The 24,453-nt window shown below is 39.1% G+C and overlaps 1 protein-coding gene across 1 annotated transcript in view; it reads left to right on the top strand.

Moving 5' to 3' along the window:
* LDB2 (LIM domain binding 2) overlaps positions 1–24,453 on the top strand; it is a 380,372-nt gene that overhangs the window by 4,349 nt on the left and 351,570 nt on the right. The gene's annotated exons all lie outside the window — the stretch shown is intronic.

Here is a 24,453-nt window from a genome sequence, read left to right as displayed (position 1 = left end):
TTTAGTGAAATTGGACTCTCCAGCTTTATTTTGATTCTCTTCTCTCTGGTTTAGGGAAGAGTTCATGTAGCATGCAGATATTTCAGTTAGTTTTCTATAGCCCTTCTGCTGTCACTACATTTTAAAAAGGGATAATTTCTCTTTAATACTGAATAACATAGGCAAAGTTTGTAAGGGAAGAGTATATCTTCTATTAGACCTAGTGATGCCATGGCAGGGGTGTGGGTGAGATATAGGCAAGTTTCTGGATGCAGAGGCTCTACTGTAATGTATTCAATAGTTATTCCCCATTGTCCTATCCATTTCTCTGTGTTATGCCTGAAGTTTTGTATTACTGTATCTGTTTTGTTTGACTAACACATAACTGTATTGTTGAAATTGTTACAAGTTGAGAAGAAGGATTTGACATCTGGATATGGAATAATTGATGCTTTTGACTCCTGGAAAATTGTTAGAGGCTATTTGCTCTTATTTGGTGGTTGCTGCTTGGATGATGGGGAGTGCTGTAGTTTAACCCAGCAGGCAGCTAACCACCACACAGGCGTTTGCTCACTGTCCTGCAGTGGGATGGGGGAGAGAATCGCAAAAAAGGTAAAACTCGTGGGTTGAGATAAAGGCAGTTTAATAGGACAGAAAAGAGAAGGGGGAAAAAAATAAAGATAAAAGAATATACAAAACAAGTGATGCACAATACAATTGCTCACCACCCGCTGACTGGTGCCCAGCCAGTCCCTGAGCAGTGGGCTGCCATCCCCCAGCCAACTCCCCCCAGTTTTATTGTTCAACATGACATCATATGGTATGGAAGACCCCTTTGGCTTGCTTGGGTCAGCTGTCCTGGCTGTGTCCCCTCCTAGCTTCTTTGTACTCGCAGCCTCCACTGGCAGGGCAGTATGAGAAGCTGAAAAGTCCTTGACTTAGTGTAAGCACAACTAAAACATCAGTGTGTTATCAACATTATTCTCATCCTAAACCAAAACACAGCACTATAGCATCTACTGGGAAGAAAATTAACACTATCCTAGCCAAAACCAGGACAGGGAGAAAGTTATTTCCCTGTTCTAAGTACACTGGCAGAAACAGAGGGGTTTGTTTCTACTTTTCTTTCTCTCTCTTTTTCTAGGGAATGTAATGTGAACTCCTAGTCTCTTATCCAACAAAGATGAAAATCTGCAAGCCTGGAGTCTCTACTTCTGTAATTGTTGCTTGATTCAACAGTTATAGATATACACAATAATCAAAATTATTAGCAGTGAAAATAATGTAACTTTCATAACCTTACTTTTTATATTTTCAAGATAAAAACCTGTTGTGATAAATAGGGCTGCTGAAATGTCTCAGAACTTGTTTTAGATTGGATTGTAGCATCTTGGATGAAATCCTGATTCTACAAAGGTCAACAGCAGAGTGCCAGTTGACATTGATAGAGCTAGGAATTCAATGGAGCAGCAATTTCTGACGCACTTAAGGACCAATTTTAGGCACAGATATATTTAAATGAGGACCCCAACAATGGAAGTTTTTATATGCTTGTTTAATGCACGTATTCTGAGCTGAACTTAAACAGAAGCATAACATGTGCTTATTTCTTTACAAGACTAAATTTTTTACTGAGGTGGACTGAATTCAGAAGTTATTTTCATTGCAGACCTAGTCCTACTTTTAATGTCAGTTGAGTCTGGCTGAGGAGTTTTATTTCAATGGTAAGACCAAGATCCCAAGATTTTAGAAACTAGGAAACCCCAGTACCAAATCTAAAGATCTCAAGGGTTTCATCTGCACATAGAGTTCTATTTTTTTTTAAACAACTTACCTTTGTTCTATTGCAATAAATTGAAATTCAAAAGTGGCATTAACACTGTTGTAATAAATCAGTCTTGCCTTGCAGTAGTGAGGAATAAAGAACAAATTAGGGCATAAAAAACTCCTTAGATTTATTCATAATACCAGAGCAGCCAAACTTCTGTTCCTGAAATCTTTGATACTTTACTTATCTCCCATTTACCTTGGACTCAATTTCAGCTTTATCTAGTTCTTTTGCAACAGACAACAAACTCCATTTGATGCTCTCTTCTGATTTAAGATTTCTGGACAAAATTGATACATAACTTCAGTATCCTTGGTGCTCTTATTTCTTTTTCCTTCAGGTCTTTGAGGAAGCTGAGTGCTAAATTATTCTGTTGCAGATAACAGAAAAAAAGGAGGAGTAAAATAATGAAAGTTGATTTTGGTGCACTAGGCAAACCTAGTTTTCATTTTCAAAACTCTTTTTTTCTGTTTCTGATTAAAGCCACCCAAACCTGTTTGTTTTAGTTCTGTATTCAGAGGAGAAATTAAAAACATGCAAGTCATTCTAAATGGATGCTGTACAAAATTGAAGTCAGCTTTAGAAAGAATAAGAGGCATGAAATTCAGGACTTGGAAACAGTACACCATGCTAAGGCAGTCTTTCAGGCACATAAAGTACTTTTCTTTAAACCTTAACGAGCAAAGCTGGAATCTGTCTCAAATTTTTCCTAAGTCAGATTTTTCCTTCCTTAGCTGTTCTTGACTAAATTGCATTAAACAATTGCATTGCTTGTCTGCCACACAGCTGCAATGTTAGGAGGCACTTATGTTCCACTGTGTATAAATAGCACAAGGAGGACTTCCTGTTTCATTTGAGGGTGTAAGTGTCTTCCCCTTCCCCAGCTGTCAAGAATAAGAAAAGAGTAAAGAATACAAAAAGTTTCAGCAAAGCAAGAGGGATGAAATGTAATGTTCTTGGGGGTGTAGTTCTCTGGGGCAAATCAACATTCATCATACTTTTACTTGAAATGGGAAATGAAAAATAAAAAAGAATGCAAACCAATAATTTAAATGGAAAATATTGTGTTATTTTGAAAAATACTACATTAATTTCAGGTTTTCAGCTGGATTTGCTTTTTAATAATACTTTCTATTTCAGTCTTCTGTGTTTATTTTTTTATCACATACTTTTCTCAATGTATTTGATTGCATTTAGGGTGGATATAAATGATAAAAATTACAGGAGCTAAAATGTATGTAAAATTATCTGGAAACCACTTGGGAACAAAACAGTACTAGAAGCAGATATGCAAAAGCCTACATTTTAAAGTTCATCAGGCTTTCTCCCTCTCAGAAAAATAGAACAAAGAGTGGGATCAGGAGCCATATTTATCATCAGTCTAAAAGTATTTAAATCTGATGGTGGCAAGCCAGAGGACTCCCGTTTTCCTCAGCTACTTGAATGGATCACAGTGATATAACTAGCTGTTAACTGTAGGATCAGAATTTTTCTTAATCCAAACAAATCAAACGCCATGGCAGATGTGAGAAGCACAAGTACCTTTTGTTGCATGTGAGAGTAGTATGAGGGGAGCAGCTGCAGAAGCTGCAGTTTCAAGTGGACAAGAGTAGGGTGTTGTAATCTGTTTTAGAAGCAAGGAAGGAATAGATTACTGCAGCCTGAACTACAGCTGAAAGGAGATGTCTTGACCTTGCAAAGCAAGCATTGGAGGAAAAAAGTTTGCTCATCTTCAGATATCAGTAGACAGCCATATGTCTGACTACGCCTCAGTCATGTGAATCTATTTAAACTAAATGCAGAAGTATCTCCTCATTTGAAATTGGAGGCAGCTTTGTGGTTTCTTCATATTGTTTTCTGCAGGCAAAATTACTTATGAATTATATTAGCTGGGAAGCAGAAGCAGTCCTCATTCAAGGTTTGATTGTGACTGTATAACTAGGCACAGACACTTTATTTTAAATCTGCGGAAAGCACATCTACCAGTAAGCTGGTAGCAGTTCATTCTGAAACCTTTCTAGTGGATTTGCAGGCATAGTTCAGTCAAAAGTGGTAGTGTCACTGCAGTTCACAGGATCCAGCCAGGAGTCCCTGAGGCAGATGTTAAGGTATTCTGAAGGTCTAAAAATTTCTGACAGTTCCTCTTTTCCCCATACAAAATTGAAGACTGTGTCCATGCTAAGAGAAGGGGGCAAGGTCTGTGAGCAAAGCCCTAATTATATGGGAGATCTTGCTACCTTGCTTTTCTATGAGCAAATGTTGAACATTTAGATTTTGCCATGTATGAGGCACCAGTGTTCATCTTGAAAGTCCCTGTTTGAAGTTAGGCAGAATCAACCTGTCAAGTCTAGAGATCTCGTTGGAGTGGGGCTGGAAAGGGGCTGCTAAAGAAATGTTTGGGATACTAAAGGACTTTTCCCTTGAAACTTTTCATGTGCACTATTGCTGATGAGTTTGAGTGAAGAACCAATCTTTGACTATTATTAGGGCGAGTGTAAGGATTAGGGTTGGGAGAGAAAGTGTATAGTGCTGATTCTGGTTGGACTGGAAATGGGCTGATGAGGATCAGATGTAAAAAAGGGTACGTGAACAGGGATTTAATGTCTTTATTATAATCAGAATGTTCAAAAGGGCTTTTCTAATTTTGAGGTTGCAGGTTTTGTGGTCGGTAAAGTACTCCTTCGATTTGTTTAAAATGTATAAATGGCAGAGCCTTGGATATTGTACACTTCAAGCCTAAATTAATGCATAGGTATTTATGCATTAGTTATATTGTATTTTTGTGTGCAGTATATTGCATTCAAGCATTGTTGGCTTATTAATACTTAACATTTTTTAAATGTATGAAGTGCTTTTGAATTGTTTCTGAGAGTTGGCTTCGGCACAGATTGTGTTGGATATAACTTGATGTGGCCCTGGAAACAGACAGCATCAGGGAAGGCAAAATAATTTTGGCAGTTCTGTTAGTTGTTAACTTGGTTTAAGCATTTCCTTCCCTTGATCTAGTCACTCATTTCTGACCAAATTTAATTCCCTCAGTTGTGCTTATATGAAACGGATCACCAAATATCTTTTTGGATTGATGTGGTTCTCAGTGTAGTCCCATCAAATGTTGAGGTAGTCATGGGAATTAAAGTTAGGGCAGACTTGCTTAGCAGAATTTTGCTGCTTAGAGATCCGGTTTTGAAATTCTGGATTTAGGCAACGTATCATCCTTTTTCTTGGCTTTTTGTTCACAGTTCCGCATGCCTACCCTCTGCCGCATCACTGCAGCTGCCAGTGCAGCTGGTTTGGTGTCATGTTATGAATCAGATCTTCTAGTGGCTTATCAGCAAAAAAAATTGGGGTAGCAATTCCTGCATTTAACACTAGATCTAGCAATGATTATACCACTAAAACCAAAGCATGAGATTTTTTTACTATGTCTCTGCTGCTCCTGTATCTCCAAGAAAATATTTTTAAGAGAAACTCCCCGATTTAAAAATAGAGTTCTGACCTTGGCTGGCCAGTGATATTCTCCAGAACTCCATGAAATATTTTTTTTTTACCTTTGCACCTAGGTACCATTAACAAATTGGAATTTACACCAAACAAGAAAACTGATAAAAGAGCCTGAATCATGACTAATGAAATGTATTCCTGAGCATGACCTTTCTTTTCAACCAGCAAGCAATAAAGGCTTTATGCTTGCAAAGCCACATGTTGAACCAAAAGAGCAATAAAATTAGAGGCAACAGAGGACTTGTCAGTTTTGTCAATTTTAACAGGCCTACACTCCTCATCAACAAGTCCAATATCAGTTGAGTGTATTTTCACTACATTACACTCAATTTTGTTGAACTTAGCGGCAAGATCATTAGGCAAAACCACCTAGGAAAGTATCTAAGGGTTGATGCAAATAAATAATAGATATATGTTACAAGGTTGTGTTCCTGAATCTTAATATTCTGTTTCATTTTGGGAAAAAGTTGAATTTTTACATGGCCATGAGGGCTTTCTTATTAAACTGTGTACATTTCATTTTATGAAACCTCAAGAAAGTCTCTACTCCCCACCCTAGTGCCTGTGCACCTGGTTTCTTTAGCAATTCTGTATTTCAGATCACAACTCTGCAAAAAAGCAAAGGCATTCCAGATTTTTTTATTACCTCTGGATATTTAGGGTATTTGCACTGATACCATAGGAGTTGCACAGCAATAAGGTAAACATCTATTTATTACCTACAATACCAGTGCTGTATTATAAAGCTATGATTAATGATTTTTCTGTTGTAATTAGAGCTAACAAGTGTGTGATCACCTCACTTCAGATGTAATCTACAGTAATTAGCAAATACATAAATTATGCTGTGAATAGATACTGACCTTTCTTTCACTGTTTATAAAGAAAGATACCACATGAAGAAGGCTGCAAATCTTAATACAAGTTAAAATCAAGTTCTCACTTGAATTGAAGGTGTAAATAAGAGATGTTACAATATACAGCTGGTTATTTTAATGTCAAACATGTCTTGCAGAACTTTCTGCAAGGTCACAGCCAGCCCACATCAGAGATGGAAACAAAACTGAAGACCTGCCAATTTAAGGCTATGGTTTTCATTGTTTTTCATTTTTGTGGACCCCTAAAGGTTTTCCAGCAATGATTCTGACTCTTAGAAATTTCATGAAGGTCAAATAATGGCTGTTTTTCACTCCTCATGGATCCCTTAGCAATACTACATAGACTCAGGGCCAGGGTGAAAACTGCTTATCAAAGACCAGTTACACACACAGCAGTTTTCTTGAGTTCAGGAATCTATGCTGTTTCTCCATTTAAAAGTAACCACTGTCTTGCCGGTAGATTAAATCAACTAAAACTTTTGTTCCTCTTCAAATTTATCTACATTCTGTACAAACCAGATCAAGGTAACTGTCTAGTCTCATCAGTTATCTTGCTGGCAGTGAGGAAAAGACATAACAGGTGAAATGCGGGACCTTTTCCTTTCTCTGATCTTGGTGCAGTGTGGCTTGTTTTGAGGACTTTTCCAGGGCTATTTGAGTGGGGTGATCAATTGGTCTCTGTTGGAATTTTTTCCTCTTTCTTTGAGGGGACTTCATACTAGGTTGTGGTACAAATAGGAGCACAAGTGAACCTAACGGAATAGTTACGGGGGAAATAGCTTGTAGCAAGCAGAAGTAACACAGCTGGATTTATTTTTGGGTGTAACAAGCCACACATTTCTGACACTGCCAGTCGCTGTGCTGGATATTTTTTTATCAATCAAAGATGCAGCTGTCATCTTTCGGTATGACAAAATTCTTAAACCTTCTCTGTCATCAGTCTCCAGTATTCCTTATCTCAGAAATTCAAAGAGCAAGTAGTTTTCTTTTGTATTTCTGAATACTTTTTCTAGTGCACCTGTCTTGAAAAATCCCAGGAACACATATAGCTTTTCTGGCTCTGTGGTTAATGATCTCTTTCCTGCTGGTAATGGACATCTCTCCTTTCACTCAAGTTCTTTTTCAGCTACTTTAGCCATCTGCGATTTTAACTGTTTTGTGCAAACATCCTTGCACAAATCAGCATGGTTTGTCCAGTTTGGACATTACAAGCCTGATTCTCTACTGTGTTGAGACTTGGAGTCGCTTTCTCTGATGAGAAATGAATACAAAGTGAAGATAAGGGAGACTGATGCAGAATTCACTGTCCACTTGTTCCTATGATACTAAAAAAATAGTTTTCTTACACCATAAGTATAATCTGAGATATATTGCAAAAGGAATTGGTGGTCCTGCTTTTTAACTGTGCATTTGTGGTGGAGTCACCATCCCTGGAGGTGTTCAAAAAATGTGTAGACGTGGCACTTCAGAACATGGTTTAGTGGGCATGGTGGTGTTGGGTTGACAGTTGGACTTGTTGATCTCAAAGGTCTTTTCCAACCTAAACGATTCTATGATTCTATGGTTCTGTGATTTGTCTTTTGATCTAGAGTGTACATCTTCTGCTAATCTTTTCTGCTATGGAGTTGCCAAGATTTTTCTTCCTTAAACTTTTTTCTATTTTGACTAATCTCTCCTTCTGGGAACTCTCCTAAGTTTACTTGTGGGCATCTTTTTAACTTTTTATATTTCAGGTGCAGCGTAAAGCATTTTACAAATCTTAAGACCCAGTGAAAAGCTGGAAAGGAGAAATGATTCTCAGGAAGAAGGAGGCATCCTTTCCTCCTGAAGCAAAGACTGTTTCCATAACGTTGATCAGCGTTACTGCAGCTTGCCCAACTTCTGTGTTAGTGCCACTTGGGAAAAGATTATTATGTGGACAGTATGTTACAAAGTAAAGGTGACTTAGAGATTGGAGCTAGCCGCCTTATTTGGGGAACATATGCACCTGCACAGCTCTTCCCTAGTCATGTAATATAGAATGTATGACCAATACTGGACAAGGCCTCTGAGAAGACTGTAGTCTTTTCAGCATTCCCCTGCATCCACAAGTCATTGATCCAGGTAGTTATGAGTAACCAAATAATTTTTATTCTGGAGTAGTATGTCCAGATAGAGAGAGATCTGCTCTGGAGCAGGTTAAGTGGAATAACTTATTCTAATATAGCTATGTCAGTGAGTCTTATCTATATCAGCAAGAACTTGGACCAGAATAAGCATAACACTGGAGCAGTTGCAGTCTGTTCTGGTAATTATCTTCTTTGGATGAGATGGAAAACTGGGACTCTTACAACTAGGGAGTGTTCCCTGTCCTCTGAACATCGTTCATGTGTAGGAATGCTCTGCCCCAGAGCCTTTCCAGGTTTCACTGGGTAATTACATTCTACCCGTCCAAATGGTTTCTTCCCTGTTTGTGAAAAGCATCCCTTCCTTTCTTTTTGAATTGCTGCATATTGTTCTTTAAAGCAGATGTAGCTTTTCTATGTAAATTTAAATGACCCCATAGCTAATGTCAGTATTTGTTTGTTTTATGTCCTCCTGCCACACCCTAGAGTTTTTGCGGTGGCGGTTTTGTCCACAGTCAACATTATTTTTTTGCAATGTAATCCAACAGTTTTGTGAAAATCGGTCCTCTTCAAGCGCTGTTCCTTTAGTACTTGGTCACTAGGTGTCACTACTGATCTAGGAGAAAAGCAAAGCTTTGCTTCCATTTTTGTTTAAAATTTCTACAAAGCAGAAAATCATTTGTATATTAGAACTTTTGTATTGTCTATAAAAACTCATACCTACGGACTCCATAGTATGGTCTGTAAGGAGTTATTGTGTTCCCCAACTTCAGCAAAAAGTCTGCTATCCAATCCACTTTTAACTACACAAGGAAGAGTTAGTAATTTTTTTTTCTCCCCAGTATGTTAGCTGTTTTGAACACAGAATGATTTTAGCTGCTGTTCAAATCCAGGACCATAACTGTAAAAGGGACAATATTTTACTTTTTTTGAAAGGATTACAGAAAACAAGGTTGTAACAGATTAAAAAGTCAGACTATATATGCAAAAATCAATTGTCAAAATACACTTCCTGCTTGAAATTTCATTTGGGGCTTCTGGATTCCTGTTCATGTGTTAGAATCAGTAGTTAGAAGGATTAATCAGCCTACACATGAAAACTAGGTTGTAACAGATTAAAAAGTCAGACTGTATATGCAAAAATCTATTGTCAAAATATACTTCCTGCTTGAAATTTCATTTGGGGCTTCTGGATTCCTGTTTGTGTGTTAGAATCAGTAGTTAGAAGGATTAATCAGCCTACACATGATATATGGTGATCTCAAGCAAGGCTGGAAAAATCAGACTTAAAACCTGATTAAGTATTGAATGGTCTGGCCTTTTACTGTTGTATGTAGGAGAACTAAATTTGAATCTGGACATAAATCTTGTTCACTTGTTCACTGATAGCTCTTGGTAAACGTGAGGCACCATTTTGGAATGTATGCTGCTATTCTAAGAAAATGAACTTTGGCCTTTTAGTGAAGGAAAACCTGCTTCCTTTGCTGCAGTGCTGTATAAACATCTCCTACTCATGTCTATTCTCCGCTCTTGGGATTCAACAGAGCTTAAGAAAAATATTTTAATGGAGACTGATTTCTAACCCCTGCTGACCACCTCAAGAAATAAATGTCTAATGATTACATTCACATTTCTTCTCTTCTAATCATTTAATGATGAGCAATTGACAGCAAAATGGCCCACTTGAAGGGGAAGGCCAGGGGGGATGTTAAGTGATCCCTTCATGGAGGAAACTAACTATGTGTTTTGTCAGTTTCTTTTTTTTTTTTTTTTTTTTTGTTGAGAAAAGCTGAATTCTATGTGCCTGAGACACCTTGTGCTCTACCTGGGAGTGGCAAGTTTTTAAACAGAGGTAAGCGGTGGTTTAGCCCTGCCTGTTGCAGATGCTTTTGAATACAAAGGTATTTTCATGGCACTGAGGAAAGAGCTCAGTTTTCAGCTCATTGTGTTGTACCTGCGATGTACGGCTATAGTGCTTTGGGGATCTTTTTGGCTATTCAGGAAAATTAGCCCCAAGCACTGCTGAAGCAGTATTCAAAAGAATGTTTTTGTGTAAAGCCTTACCAGAAGAGGATCACTTTATTTGCCCTGCTACTTCATCAGCTATCTTAGAACTGATGACTGCTAACAGACTTGTGATTATACTGTTAATAAAACAGTTTCTGGGTAAAGGTTTTCCTGGCTTGTCACTGAGTAAATCTGTGGGTGCCTGATAGGTACCTTTGCTTGCGCATGGAGTCCTTGCTGATTTATTTTAGGGGGCATCACCCAACTTCCCTATCCTGACAGGGAAACTGGAAAGAAGGATTTAATGCTGCACCTTTCCAAATGTTACAATGTAGAGTTTCTTTCTAGAATCACGGGTTCATATCCCCAGAGGCTGACTCAGCCCCTTTGCTGACTGAGGCACATAAACTTAGAATTGAGGATGTCTTCGTGTTAATCTTCTGAAAATAACCATAATAACAGAAGTCCTGTGTCCATACTGAGCACGCTAATAATTCTCCATACTTCTCTGTCAAAATACCTCTCCTTTCTTCCTTTTTGTCGTCTCCTAATAATGACCATTATTTACAAATTTAGTTTCCTCAGTGTGCACGTTTTTCCTACAAGAAGTCTCAGGCAGTGTCACAACCTCAAAGGTAAAATCAGCCCCCATGTACTAAACCATGCAAATACTGAGAAAGGGAGAAATCAGACTGCTCTGTCAGAAAAGGGAGGGAGACAGAAGTATGTAAGAACAGTCACAAAATGATTTTGCTAACCACAGTCTATGGAGCTTCAGTTGCATCACCCATCAATAGCTCCAAATTTATGTTCTTTTAAAGGTATTTGCTCCACTTTTTCCTCCTCTGGCTTTCATATGTCCTATGTACATAGAAAATTCTGAATTCCCTCCCCAAGGAGCCAAGAAAACGTTTCCTTTAAATCTGCGACAGCAACAGTACTGTTGTCCATGTGTTTAATAAGAGCAGAATTACAGTAATGTTCCTGTAACATGTGAGCAAATATAGTAAGTATTTCCACAATGGCTACAGCTGGGATTTTGTAGTGCTCACTGCTTTAACCAGTTTAAATAAAGCAAGGCAAGTCTGAACCTAAAAACCCCATTCTGATTTGCTAAACAAGTTCTGTCCTGACTCTTTGTGTATATCCTAAATCTTCCTCCAGCTGTTAGTCAAAACAAATGCATAATTAAGGAGAACTACCTCTTATTACAGTTTAATTTCCTGATAAAGACATTAAATTAAATTAAAAGGAATTTCCCCAAAAGCCCCCATTCCAAACCGAATCTCTGCACTGACAAGCTATTAGATTTTTTGCAAAACAGAATAGCAAACAAAAAAAAAATCTACTTTCGGGCTTTTAGATTTGTGCAGTTTAATTGTTGGTCTGTTTCCCTGATAAGGTGAGACTAGTCCCATGTCACTAGGGGAATGGTATCCTGCTGTGTTTTTCCATCCTCATTTACAATGATTATGTTATCAGGCTAGCCAGGCAAAAGGGTGGAGCAACTATAATTTCAAAGCAGGATTAGGTTGAAATAACGAGGTCACCAAGTTGTGGTTGTCATGGCAACGTCACATCTAAGAATATGGGATGCTTCTAGGAGATGAGGCAAGCCTGGAGTCTCTCTCCCTTTGCACAAAATCCCAGACTATTTCTGTAAAATTGCTTAATTGCTTTTAAACATTTTTTTTTCCGAAGTGGCTTTTGCCACAACAATTAATCCAAATTTACTTCTTTTTATTGACAGTGTCTTAAGGATGTGTTTATCTCTGATCTGCTATTGATTCTGTTTTCCTGTCATCCTCTGAGTATGTATTTTGGCTGTCTCTGAAAGATCTTTTGTTTTAAATATATTACGAAAGCTTTAGGTAATTCAACCACTGCTCAGGTGTTTTGATTTTCCTTGAGAGTTGACAATCTTTTGAAACACAGGGTTCTCTCTCAGGTCATATACTGCCCTGGGACCTCTCCCACACCCACAAATAAGAGACAGTGTTTCGCTGTTAACTCTTGGATTTCCATGCTACTGATAGTTTGTAGCCATTTCTTAGTACTATTTTATGTTTTTAAAAATATGTGTTAAAATCTTTTTTTTCCTGGTGGTAGCACCTAAAAATTATTATTTTTAAACACATTCTTTGTCATTGTTTCAAGTTGTATTGGGTAGGATAAATTTGAGTGGCTGTAGAGCCTTACTTCACTGTGTCACTTCTTGTCACAGGCTTTCATGGGACCTTCATGGCACAAACTCCTGACAAGCACAGTAGGAAGCAGCTGCATTGTGTGTGTTTTTATTTTATGGTGTAATATCTCACCAGAAAGACTTTATTTTTCTTTCTGAACTTTTACCTATGCTTTAATATTGGTGTAACATTATGACATAAATCTCACAACACACATTTCTATTGAAATCAGTTTGATTTTTGTGCTTTTTCATTGCCAAGCATCTACTGCTATCAGTGTAATGTAGTATTTAAGCATGCCAGGCTAAGGGATTTGTGGAATAAGGGAGTAAGTTACAAAAAATATAAAGGAGCTGGGGTAGACTGTAATGGTAGGCTATGGGTTTTATTATGTAGTTTGGGAGCACTGAAGCCTGAATTGTCCACAAGATCTGTTCTAAGTTTTTCTTGAGTGACTGGGGCACTTTTGTCTCTGGGGACCTGAGCTCCACATACTATGTGGTCTCTGTGTTGCAGAAGTCTCCCCAGTGATGTAAGTTCCATCCAATTCTTTACATATCAGCCTAGTTACATGGAACTTGCAGCAACATAATGGATCTGGAGACCACTACCTTTTCTCAATTTTTGGTTGAAAGAAGCAGGTAGACATTCAGCCAGTCATAAGCACAGAGAATGATCACATAAGGCCCATTGCTGTGGGTCTTATATGAAGTTGTAGGATAAAGGTTCCTACAAATAGAAAACATACTGAAAAAAACTGGCTTTTTTATAATACTATGAGAAAATTATCAAACCTGCTGTATATATAGTTTCTTTGATAGGGCTTCTGGTTCAAAAAAAATTAAAGCAGACAGAAAATACCGCATTCAACATCTTGTTTCAAGGACATGAGATGCGAGGTCTAAGGGCAGATGGTGTTTTTAGACAACCTGATTTTTGACTGACATCAGAATGCATTCATAGGACAGTATGAATGTTTTCTCTTTCCCTTCCTCCCCTTTTCCTCCACTATCCAGTTTAGACCTTGTGAAAAGTGTGGCACCTTGCACTTTGCTGACATGCTGGGGAGCAGGGACTATGCAAAGTGGATGATTTCCATAAATAGTGAGACTGATTGCTCAGTTCTGAGAATAAAAGGAGAAAGAAATCTCAGCTTTGGTGTGGAATGTGCTGTTTAACCAACTGGTAGCAGAGTACTATTTGCTCTCTGGCTTTGTTTGGAGGAGGTGTCTGTTATTTTCCACAAAGGATGGGATCTTCCCACGGCAGCCTGGAATAGTTGTTGATTAGAGTCCAGCCAGGTGAGGCTAGACTCTATTTTATCCCACCTATGATAGTATATGAGAATAGGAATTCCCCCCCTCTTTTTGCAAGTTTGTATCTTGTCCCAAGGAGAAGCTATAGATTACTATTGAATGGATTGAGTGTATTTTTGCTGTGACCTTATGATCTAATATTCTTCGGTGAGCTCAAGAACTATCTGGGAAATAAAGAAAAAATTAAAACCAAATTGTCAGTGGGTGTATCCACCAGATGGTGATGTTCTACCAAATTATTTGCATGTTGATCTTGCAGTAAAATTCTTGTACTTAGAGGGAATTCTGATTTACTTCTTAAATTTCAAATGAGTCTTCCTGTTGCTTCACTGATAATGATGTTTGGAAAGAGAACATGTTTCTGCCCATGCTGAAGAGTTTACCCTCTTTGTGTCCAGCACAATGGACACAGTGAGAAATGGGGAAGAAAAATCTGTAGCTTCTACCATATTGAAACTTGGCAAATACTAGCATATTAGAAGCAAGATTTACGTGGCTACTTAACAGTTATGGAGGACCATGAATCTGAGAGCCTTGTTTACCATTTAGGGCAGCTTATTTCTTTGAGAAAGAAAGCACCAGAATGAGAAGGGTGAGGAGGGCTTGTATTGCTATATTGTTCCATGGCTCCTCTTTCCTTAGCCTGGAGGATCATGTGGATGAATGCCAAAGGTTTGGTTTGCTGGGTGGGGCCTCATCTGCATCTCAAGCTGGAAAGGAACAGATCTGCTGCATTCACCCTCCCTTTCCTTGGCTGCTTGTTGAGTTGAACAGCCCTCAGGAAAACTGTGTTATGGAAAGTTACACAATTTAAAGTCTAACTTTTCCATCTCGATATACAATAAACATCACTGCAACTTATGCACATGCACTGCAGCCACTCAGATGGAAAGAGCTTTGCTATTAAAAATTGTTAGAGTTATTGATTTAGTTTGAGGAGTAACTGCCAGTAAAATTGGATACTTCAAAAGTCTTCGCCAATTTTATCTAACAGAAGAAAAGATTCTCAGAAAACACAAGGAATGTTTTTCTTCTGTTTAGTCCTAAACTACAGTTAGAAAACTCAAAACTATAATCTGTTGGTCCATTTTATATTTGCCTCTTTCTCACTGTCAGTGACACAGTTCCATGTGCAAACTCCACTGAAGCTATTCTGCAGGATATCAACCACCTGTAAATAGAAACTGCGCTGTATTTGATCCAACAAGGTCAAGAGGGCCAATTAATACACCTGCAAAATTCACAATTTCTAATGCTTGTTCCCAGAATAGAATATCAGTGACAGTAATGCTAATATTAAAGTTAGGTTTGCCAAAGAAAATACTTGTTATTACTTTAAAAAACCAACCAACCAAACAAAAAAGAAACAATGAAATTAAAATGCTATTATACAAAATAGCAATTTCAAATAAGGGTTTCAGTAACAATTATTTCTGTTAATTGTAAGGATTGTCTGCCTTTTCTGATAGTAATGTTTGGGAGGGTTCCAGTTTAGGGCAGATCTCATGGTGAGAACACTGATACTACTGATACCGATATGGTTCACACATCCAGATTAAATTCTGCTATTCGCCACAGAATTCTTGGTAGAGGTGGATCATCTGGGGCCACAGTGCATTTGAAAGGAAATGGGATGATGTTCCTTCTTCCTGCCAGGATGACATTAATTACATGCTGTGGGTGCTGGCCATCTCCCTCAATACTGTTAATCCAGTTCTCTTCATGTCCTTAGCCTCCTTGTTCTTAGCCAGGACAGCTGGGACTGATTTTTGTGTGGTTGCATCAACACTATGAGCATGAATGTGGTAGTTCTCCCCATCCCTCACTACAGCTAGCTGCTTTTGTAGAGCTTATGTGTGTATGCTGATAGTTTTGTGAATTTTGTTTTCTTCTGAAGCTAAAAAGAAAAACAATAGCACTCTCTCATGAACTGTATTCATTGGTCACTTTTTGTTATCACTCTGTTTGGAAGCTAGCCTATAATTCTTCATTCCATTCCGCACTGCCATTTGTTGATGCAGGAAAAACAGCTCAATTTGCTGCCATTGGCCTTCAAAGTACAACATATCTTTGAGAGTTTTTAATGGTGTAACTTTGTAAGAAGCCTTATCAGTGAAATGGCTTGAGGTACTTGGACTGACTGTACCAGCTAGGGGAACCTGTCACATAGGCTTTTCTTTTGTACTCTACAAGTCTATGGATGACTTGCTCATTGAATTGGTTTTCTCCTGCGGCCAAGTGTTTGATGGACAACCCTGAACATTCAGGAGAGTGTGAGAGAGCTTACGTGAGTTTTCCAAGTTCTGTAACATTCATTAGGAAATTACTGAGGAACTTGCAAAATCTGAAAAACCCAACAGATATTCCAATGCACTCTTGCTACGTGTAGGTGGATGGCACTGTGCTTGCCCTGTGCAAGCTGAGAGTGTGCTGCCAGTTTATTCTGCTACACACAGAGTGTTTGAGCTGTAGCCAGAAATGTTTGTAAACTCTTTGGGATTCTTCTGCATTTGCCTTCAGGTATTTGGTTTGGTCACATACTTTGATGAGACGTGTGATCAAAACCAAGTTGTTCTGTGAGCAGCTGTCCTCTTTATTATGCATTTGGATATTATGGATATATATGGATATTATAATGGCTGGACTCTCTTCTGTCTACTATCAGTGAAGTTCTCACAGTAGCTTTTCCCATGCGTAAGACAGCATTCACCCATGTAGATTTTCTGTTGTCTAGTAAGGATTTGTTTCACACAGTTGAACTTCCCTCAGTAAATTCACTGATAAGGTCTCCTCTAACCAGCCATTCATTTTAATGAAATGTATAGGAAAATAACTTCAAAACCATTGCCCTTCTGTCAAATCTGGTTGAGATCTGCCAAACTTCTGTAGGAAAGAATAGGGCAGGCTGACAGATGAGGAGTCACACTGTGATTACATAATCTTTTTTCATATGAAACCAGGCTAACAGGGAGGCATTAGATGGCTAATCTTCAAACCTGTCCCAGACAAGGGAATCTTGCAAAGAAAATGGTGCTTGTGGTGTCATACAGACTATCTTTGTGAAACGTATGCTGGTTTGGCACCTAGACTTTAGTGAAACTGCCCAACTAAATTGTTAGTGGGAGCTGTGCCATCTGAACAGATGGGCTTGTGTAGGCAGTCAGTAGTCATGTTTGTTCTTCATTTATGAGAATTTAGACCAGGATTTGAAATACCATGAAGCATAAAAAGCAAAATGCCCGGGTAGGCTATCCTCAGGTTTACACCCAAACTAGGTACCCTGAGCATTTGCCCTGCTGCAGAGGGTACATCCTCTCAGTAAGCTAGTCTAGGACAGGACATCTGACAAAACAGTTTTTGGCTCAAATACTTTACCCATCTCAATATTCAGATTTCACAATTCATTCTGTCCTACCAATCCAATCCATTTTCCCCGTGACTCTTTAGACCATGTTATTTTTGCTTTTGAATCCTTTTAACGACTTTCCCATATCTATTGCATTCAGTTCCAGCTTCCTTGCAGTCATAACTGTGAGTGATTCCAGCTGTGCCTGGAATTCTGCTCATTTCTTTCCACATCATCTTCTTGTCCACTTGCTAGGGTAAAGTTACTTCTCAAAGCATGTGGGTATATACACAAATTGCCATGGGTAGGTTAGGTTGGAAACCTACAGCGTGTCAGCTGTACCCCCATAACTACCCAACTGCACTCTTTTCCTGGCTGTAAATATGAGTAATTTTCCTCCAAATTCTTACCCTTTTAAGCATGTACATTACTGACTATGGCCAGGCATAGTTACCGAGCGGTAGATATATAATTATATGTAACCTTACAGTAACTTCCAGATATAGCCAGTCCAAGCTGTCTTCAAAACTTTTAGCTACCGCCTCCAGTATTGTACCTGGCGTTCAGAGCAGTTTTGAGGCCTTTGTACATTAGGAGCATTTATAATGTTGCTGTGGCAGCAAAACCTTCAAATAGAGACAGGTTATACCAATAAAACATTTATTCAGCCACAATGGCCTATACAAGTTCATCAAACAAAATAAGCTAAATTACAAAGAGACTTTTTTGCTTGTGACTTTGTTTCATCTATGGTAAGGTTTTGGACAGAATGATTATGTCAGACAGGTCTGATTTTTATCACTTTCCATCTTGATGTAGGTAATCTAAGAAAATCTTTACATGCACACCTGGCCTTACTGAAAGCACACATGTTCTGCAATAATGTTAGATAATAACAGAGTTGAGTGATGAAATTTTGAGCCTGGCCCTTCATCTGTTCATGCTGTGTGGCATTACTTTGAATGTCGGTACTAAGCATTCTGTCTCACTTAGATTAAGTCTCATGAGACGGGGACCATGTCTTTCCCTCTGTATCGCACAGCCTTAGATACCTTGATGGCACTCAAGAAATAATAAATAATTTAAGGCCGATACTGTTGAGAGATCAGCCACATATGGAGTGTTTCTGGCCCATTTGATGCAGAGGAAATTCTGTGCAGGAAGTCAAAGAGGTGGCTAAGGTCAGAGTCGGCGTTTACAGAGTCTCTGGCAACTTTCTTAGGCACATGTTAAAACAAGTGTTCTTCAGATTTCAGGAGAAAGCAATAGGCAATATGCATCCCCTGCCACAGACCTACGTGTGTGTAGAGACCTCTTCCCAGATATGGCCTTTCATGCATATTTCTATGTCTACTTGTTTGGAAACTTTCTAATTTATGCAAAATCATACTAGCATAGGGGATAACCATGTGTTTTGTGACTTAAAAGGGACCTATATAAACATGCTTTTCTTGATTCCTTGTTAATAAATGAATGGATGCATACTTGCACAAATGGAGTACATGCACAGAACAGCTGTTCTGCTACAAGTAAGGGAAAGGGGAAAAAGCCCAGATGTCCAGAACAGGGTAGTCTGAGCAGTCAGTCAACAGCCTTAATCGTTTGCTAGGCAGGGACAAATTGAGATCTGCCAGAATAACTGCTTGTGGATCTCACCAAGGAGCCAAATACCCTGGCTGAGACTATAATATACAGACTGGCATCTGGGCTCTCTGATTGTCATCAGTCCCTGAGCATGAAAGAGGAGGAAGTGGATAACCGTAATTGAAATGCTCACTGCAGCATTTTAAAATTAATTATTTCAAATATTTTCCTAAAAAAATCCAACTATTGGGAAAATAGTTAAACATGGTTTTTGAGACTGGAAAGGCAGTGCTATCAAAGCAATGCTAGACTCCTTTTAAGGGATTGTTGTTTAAAGGGCCATGTATTGTTTGCTTAGATGTTTCACTCCACACTGCACTCCTACTAATCAGTTAGGCACGACGATTATTTCCATTTATTCCTGTAGGCTAAATAGTTGCTATTTGTATGGAGAGAGGTGTAATACAGTCAAGACAAACTGTGGATGTATGTGACTGCATCTCAGTGTCCTCTTATGTGCCCTGGGATACTCTTGTATCAGCTACAAAGCTGATGTTATCCACTAGGTCATGGCTTCAAGAATGTTCTCTCACAAACTTTGTTATTTCCCTTTTGCGGGCAGTCTTGTATGATGTGAAAACAAGCAGCCTTCACATGACATGAGAGAAATCAAGTCTACCCTGCATCTTTACCTTCTGGTGCCGTATAAGTGGAAGTGCCTAGTCCTAGATCTCCCATGAAGTTGTGTTAAAATGTCTGAACCTTACTATGTCTGTATGCTTCTTGACTTCATACCTGGATGCCTGTGGCACTGCTTAGTAGTTTCAACTGAGAATCTGAGAAAGGTTGGCCAAGCCAAGGGCAGAGCCCAGCTTTCCAAGAAGCTGATCTATGGTTGTCTGCTTTGCTATTTTATGCTCCTGTCACTCGACAGCATCTAAACCTGCACTGAGGTTTCTGATTCTGCTGCTGGGAAGGTGGGGAGAGCTCAGCCATTCTTGGACATAGGTGTATGGGCTTACACATCCTGCTTTAACCAAGTGGGGAATGGTAATGCTTTTTCTATTTAGGGGCTTGGAGTTCTGTCTTCTTTTGTGATCCAAACACAAACACTTTTAAAATTCCTTCTAACGCTGTAACCTGTAATTTTGTAAACACTATACCACAATTTTTTCCTAAAACCAGGAAGAGAAATTGAGTAGTTGCAGTCTGCTAGCACTGCTGCACTGCTGTGTAATCCACCAGCAAAGAGGACTTGTACATGTAGGGACAGGTCTCCTCTATATGGGCTAGTCCACAGAGATGTGATAACTCCTTTCTACCTCTTTTTTCTGGAATGGAAGAGGCTGTAGTTGTGATTATGGAGTTTTTGAACTAAATCCCTTGCTTTTGTTACGGCCACAGGAGATGAAGTATGAAAAACACCAACAGCATGCTACGGAAGAGTCATTGAAAGGATCACTGGAATAATTTTTGGAATAGCTTTCTGTTGCTGGATGATGTACTCAAAAAAAAATTTAGCCCTTACAGTAATATTTGTTTTGCAATGGGTTTTTTGAAACTATTTGTATTTTGTTTAATATTTATAATTTCAAAAGTACACAGTCTGGGTGCTGCAGGCTTAGTAGGTTCAACAAGCAGAGCATCATCAAAGATAAAGTTTTGTCAGTGCAAGCAGAGAATGGACACTCTTGTATCTTTGAGTTCTGTAAAGGCCAAAAATGTTTAATACTTAATATTTAAATGCTTTATCTTTCCAGAAAGTAAGGTCTGTTTCAGCTTAAAGTTAGTGCTTATATCACAAGACACTACTAATGAGCTGTAGAGCCTTTCATCTCTCTATCTCCCCCAGTTTAATAACACAATATAAGAATATAAGAAAAAATTTAGTGAGACCACAGATCCATTTGCTAATCTGACGTCCCTTATAATAGACAGTAATAGGTGACTGAGAAAAAAAAACAAAACCAGGGCAGTTTACTATAATATTTCTTCTCCATATCATCTCCATTCCTATTGTAATGCAGCTTGGGAACTTCTTGAACCTTAAGTTATATCCAATTGTTTAATATCCTTAATACATTTTTCTTTCGTTAATTTGACTGATCACTATTTGAATGCATCCATATTTCTGGCATCGGCAGCATCCTCTGGCAATGAGTTCCTAGGCTATTTAGGCAGTAGGTAGAAATCTGTTTCTTTGCAATTCTGCCTAGTTTAGTAGGGATTAATATTTGTTCCTGTTAAAAGGAAAGTTCTGGCAATGTCAATCTGATCACCTCATCAGACTGTCCAGGATACTTTACTTTATATTGTTAACCCTTCATGAGGGAGAGCACCTCTTGTGTCTTCAGTACTTGATTAGCTTGGGTCAATTAGTAATAACTTTTGTAGTAGAATGCTAAATCAGTGTCATATTTGGGGTTAGCAAGTAATTTCCTCCCATGTCAGATTTGCTGGGACTGGGCAGGGTACTTTGCCTTCCTTCTCTATGGAGAGGATAGTATCCTAGAATACTACACATTTTCACTGAGGAAATTCCCTGCTATTGTAAGGGCCTATGAGATTGAATCTCTTACTCTTTTCCTTTTTAATATTGCTGTATGTGGCTTTTGCTATTTTTGTTAAGTTTCAGACAGGAAGATGGGGGGCATGCTGAGCTCAGTTAGTGAGAAGATGCATGTGTTCATGGATTCTTCTGAACTAAGTATCTATTATGTGATTACCTGTCATTGTGAAAACCTGGATTCAGTGACGTAGGTATCCTAGATTTCTAATAACATACACACACACACACACACATATATATATTTATAAAAATTCCAACTTTTTCAAAGCCTTTCAGGTTTTGAGCCTGTAGAATATACTCAGAATGTGTTTCAAGCTATTCTCTGCCAAAAAGTCAACCTTCTCCCTTTTTATTTTTAATGAAAGTTCAAATTTTCTCAAAATAACAGCTCTTAAGGAACTGGAACAGAAAAAAAAAAAGCACATAACATCTCAATATCATAATTGGTGCAAAATCACAAGGATTTTCAGTGTCACTTGGGCTTTGCTTTTTTCAGTCCTCGGAAGGAACAACATCCTCCAGATGCCAAATTTGTATTTCCCAGAATGGGAACAGGAGCATCCATGGAGTGAGATGGGCAGGTTTGGTGTTAGGTTTAGAAATGACAGGCTGGGATGTATAACAAGGGCAGTGATTCAAAGAAGAGGCCAGGATGAAGGAGAGAATAAGTGTGTTTCAGTTTCATCAACTATGACAATATAAGCCCTTTTCAGATGGGGAGGAACTTTGCATTATATGCCTTACCCCCAAGAAGTTAACTTTTGGGCCTGGCTAGGGTTGGAAATGCTGTGCTGCCATAACAAGCGATGGCATGTGAAAAACAAACTCCCTTAACTGGCTTTGAGACTCCTTAAAACATCGGGTGAGGTTCTGCTTGGGGCTCTGCCAGCTTCCTTTGGCATAAATCCTGGCACAAATGCCTGGCACTAGGAAGTCTGCTGGGAGGAAAGGTTACAGCGATACAAAAGTGCTACAACATCCCTTGTGCCAAAGGCTGTTCCAAGAGGCCACTGCAAGCCAAAGGGTGGACAGTTTTAAAGATGGGCAAGCATGGCTTGCAGATGTGCAGAATCAAAAAACGTTTGAGGTTGGAAGGGACCTCTGGACATCATCTTGTCCAACTCCTCTGCTAAAGCAGGGTCAACTAGAGCAGGCTGCCCAGGACTATGTCCAGATGGCTTTGAATATCTTCAACAACGGAGACTTCACAACCTACCTGGGCAACCTGTTCCAGCACTTAGTCACCCTCACAGTAAAAACGTGTTTCCTGTGATGTTCAGAGGGAACCTCCTGTGTTTCAATTTGTGCCCATTGCCTCTTGTCCTGTCACTGGGCACCACTGACTTCTTCACACGCTCCCTTTAGGTATTTATAGACATTGCTGAAATCCCCCTTGAGCCTTCTTTTCCACAGACTAAACCATCCCAGCTCTCTTAGCCTTTCCTCATATGAGAGATGCTCCAGTGCTTTCATCATCTTTGTGTTCCTTCACTTGACTCTCTCTAGTAGCTCCATGTCTTTCTTGTACTGAGGAGCCCAGAACTGGGCACAGCACTCAGGTGTGGCCTCACCAGTGCAGAATAGAGCAGAAGGATCACCTCCCTCGACCTGCTGGCAACATTCCTCCTAACGCAGCCAAGGATACCATTACAGTACTATGCTGCAAGAACACGTTGCTGGCTCGTGTTCAATTTGGTGTCCACCAGGACCCCCAGGTCCTTTTCTGTAGAGCTGCTGTCCAGCCAGTTGGCCGCCAGCATATGCTGGTGTATCTCTTACCGGCATTGCTCTGCTGGAACACCTGAGTTCTTACCAGTCTATTTATCCTGCCATACAACCTGAGAGAGATACAGCGTTGACATGACCTACTCTTATCATGTGGCCAAAAGGGCACTGCTGGAGGGAGTTGTAACTCCCTTCTCAATGGCTTTAGTAAAATGCCTTCATTCTTGGAGACAGATCATTAGTAGTCTTTGTAGCCCATGCAATGATGAAAGATCAGGAGCATTTTACCCTTGCTGGATAGATTACTTGGCAGATGTTCCCATGGAATCCTGGATCTTAGGCCTAAGGATGCCATGGATGGTTCTGCAATGCCTAGGGCAGACAACAGAAACAAGGTGAACATGTTTCCAACTCAGTTGCCAAGTTGAGAAACTTTGCCCAGGACTAAAAGAAAATGGAGTCTTTATGAGAAGCAAGAGTAATGAAGTAGGTTGTAACATGGAAGTGTGAGTGGCCTTTTGCAACGTACCACAAAATGGGGCTTTGCAAAGATGATGGAATATGAGAGAAGTGCAAGAACGGTCTTGTACAGCCTGCTTGGAAATTTTGATAGAAATCCTCATGCTAAATCAGACAGACAGAATTTGAATCTGTGTCATCACTCAGCAGAGGCCTAGACTTGAAATTGTCAGAGGTAACAAAAATCCAATCCAATTTTTATATAAAAATGCTTGCAAAAGCCAAAACAACAAAAAGAGACTGTGGCTGTGGTTGCGTGATCATTAATACCAGATCTATGTTCTGGAGAATCATCCAGCAGGACAAATTAGATCTGGATCAGGCACAAACACACAATTGCATTTCTGTCCATTTAGTCAGAACATGGTACGAAGTTTGTGCCAACTTTCTTACTTTTACACTGATTTTATGCTGATTGTAGAAATACAGGTAATATCTGATCCAGAATAAAACCTGGTAATACAAATGTTTTTAAACAAATATGAACTTCCAGGGTGAGTTTAAGCTCTTATGTAAGTTCTGTGGACGTAGTATTTTTGATCTGGTTACTGAGGAATCCTTAAATTACATTTATTGTCTCATATAACCACAGCATGAGTTTTTTCTAAACCAAAACTCCTACTGACAGACCTACAAGCTCTATTACATGAATTTCTGGTAAACAGAACCATGTCTTTTCTTGGTACTTCTCTGCCTGCTATGTGCTTTTGTTCATATAACTGGATGCAGGTAAGCAGATGAAAACTTCCCTGCAACATCCCAACTAGTGCCAGGTCTACTACAACAGCCAGACTGAGCTAAGGGGCCTCAGTCATCATAGCTGCACCTTGCTACTAAGAATACTTATTACTAAGATGCCTTAGTCCAAAAAGCAGTTATCACGGTTATACAAAATGTCTTAACCAGAGGA

The sequence above is a fragment of the Buteo buteo genome, chromosome 1 (assembly GCF_964188355.1).
Source record: "Buteo buteo chromosome 1, bButBut1.hap1.1, whole genome shotgun sequence".
Classification (NCBI taxonomy): Eukaryota; Metazoa; Chordata; class Aves; order Accipitriformes; family Accipitridae; genus Buteo; species Buteo buteo.
Note: the sequence above shows the minus strand (reverse complement) of the source record. Positions and strands in the feature narration are given on the sequence as shown.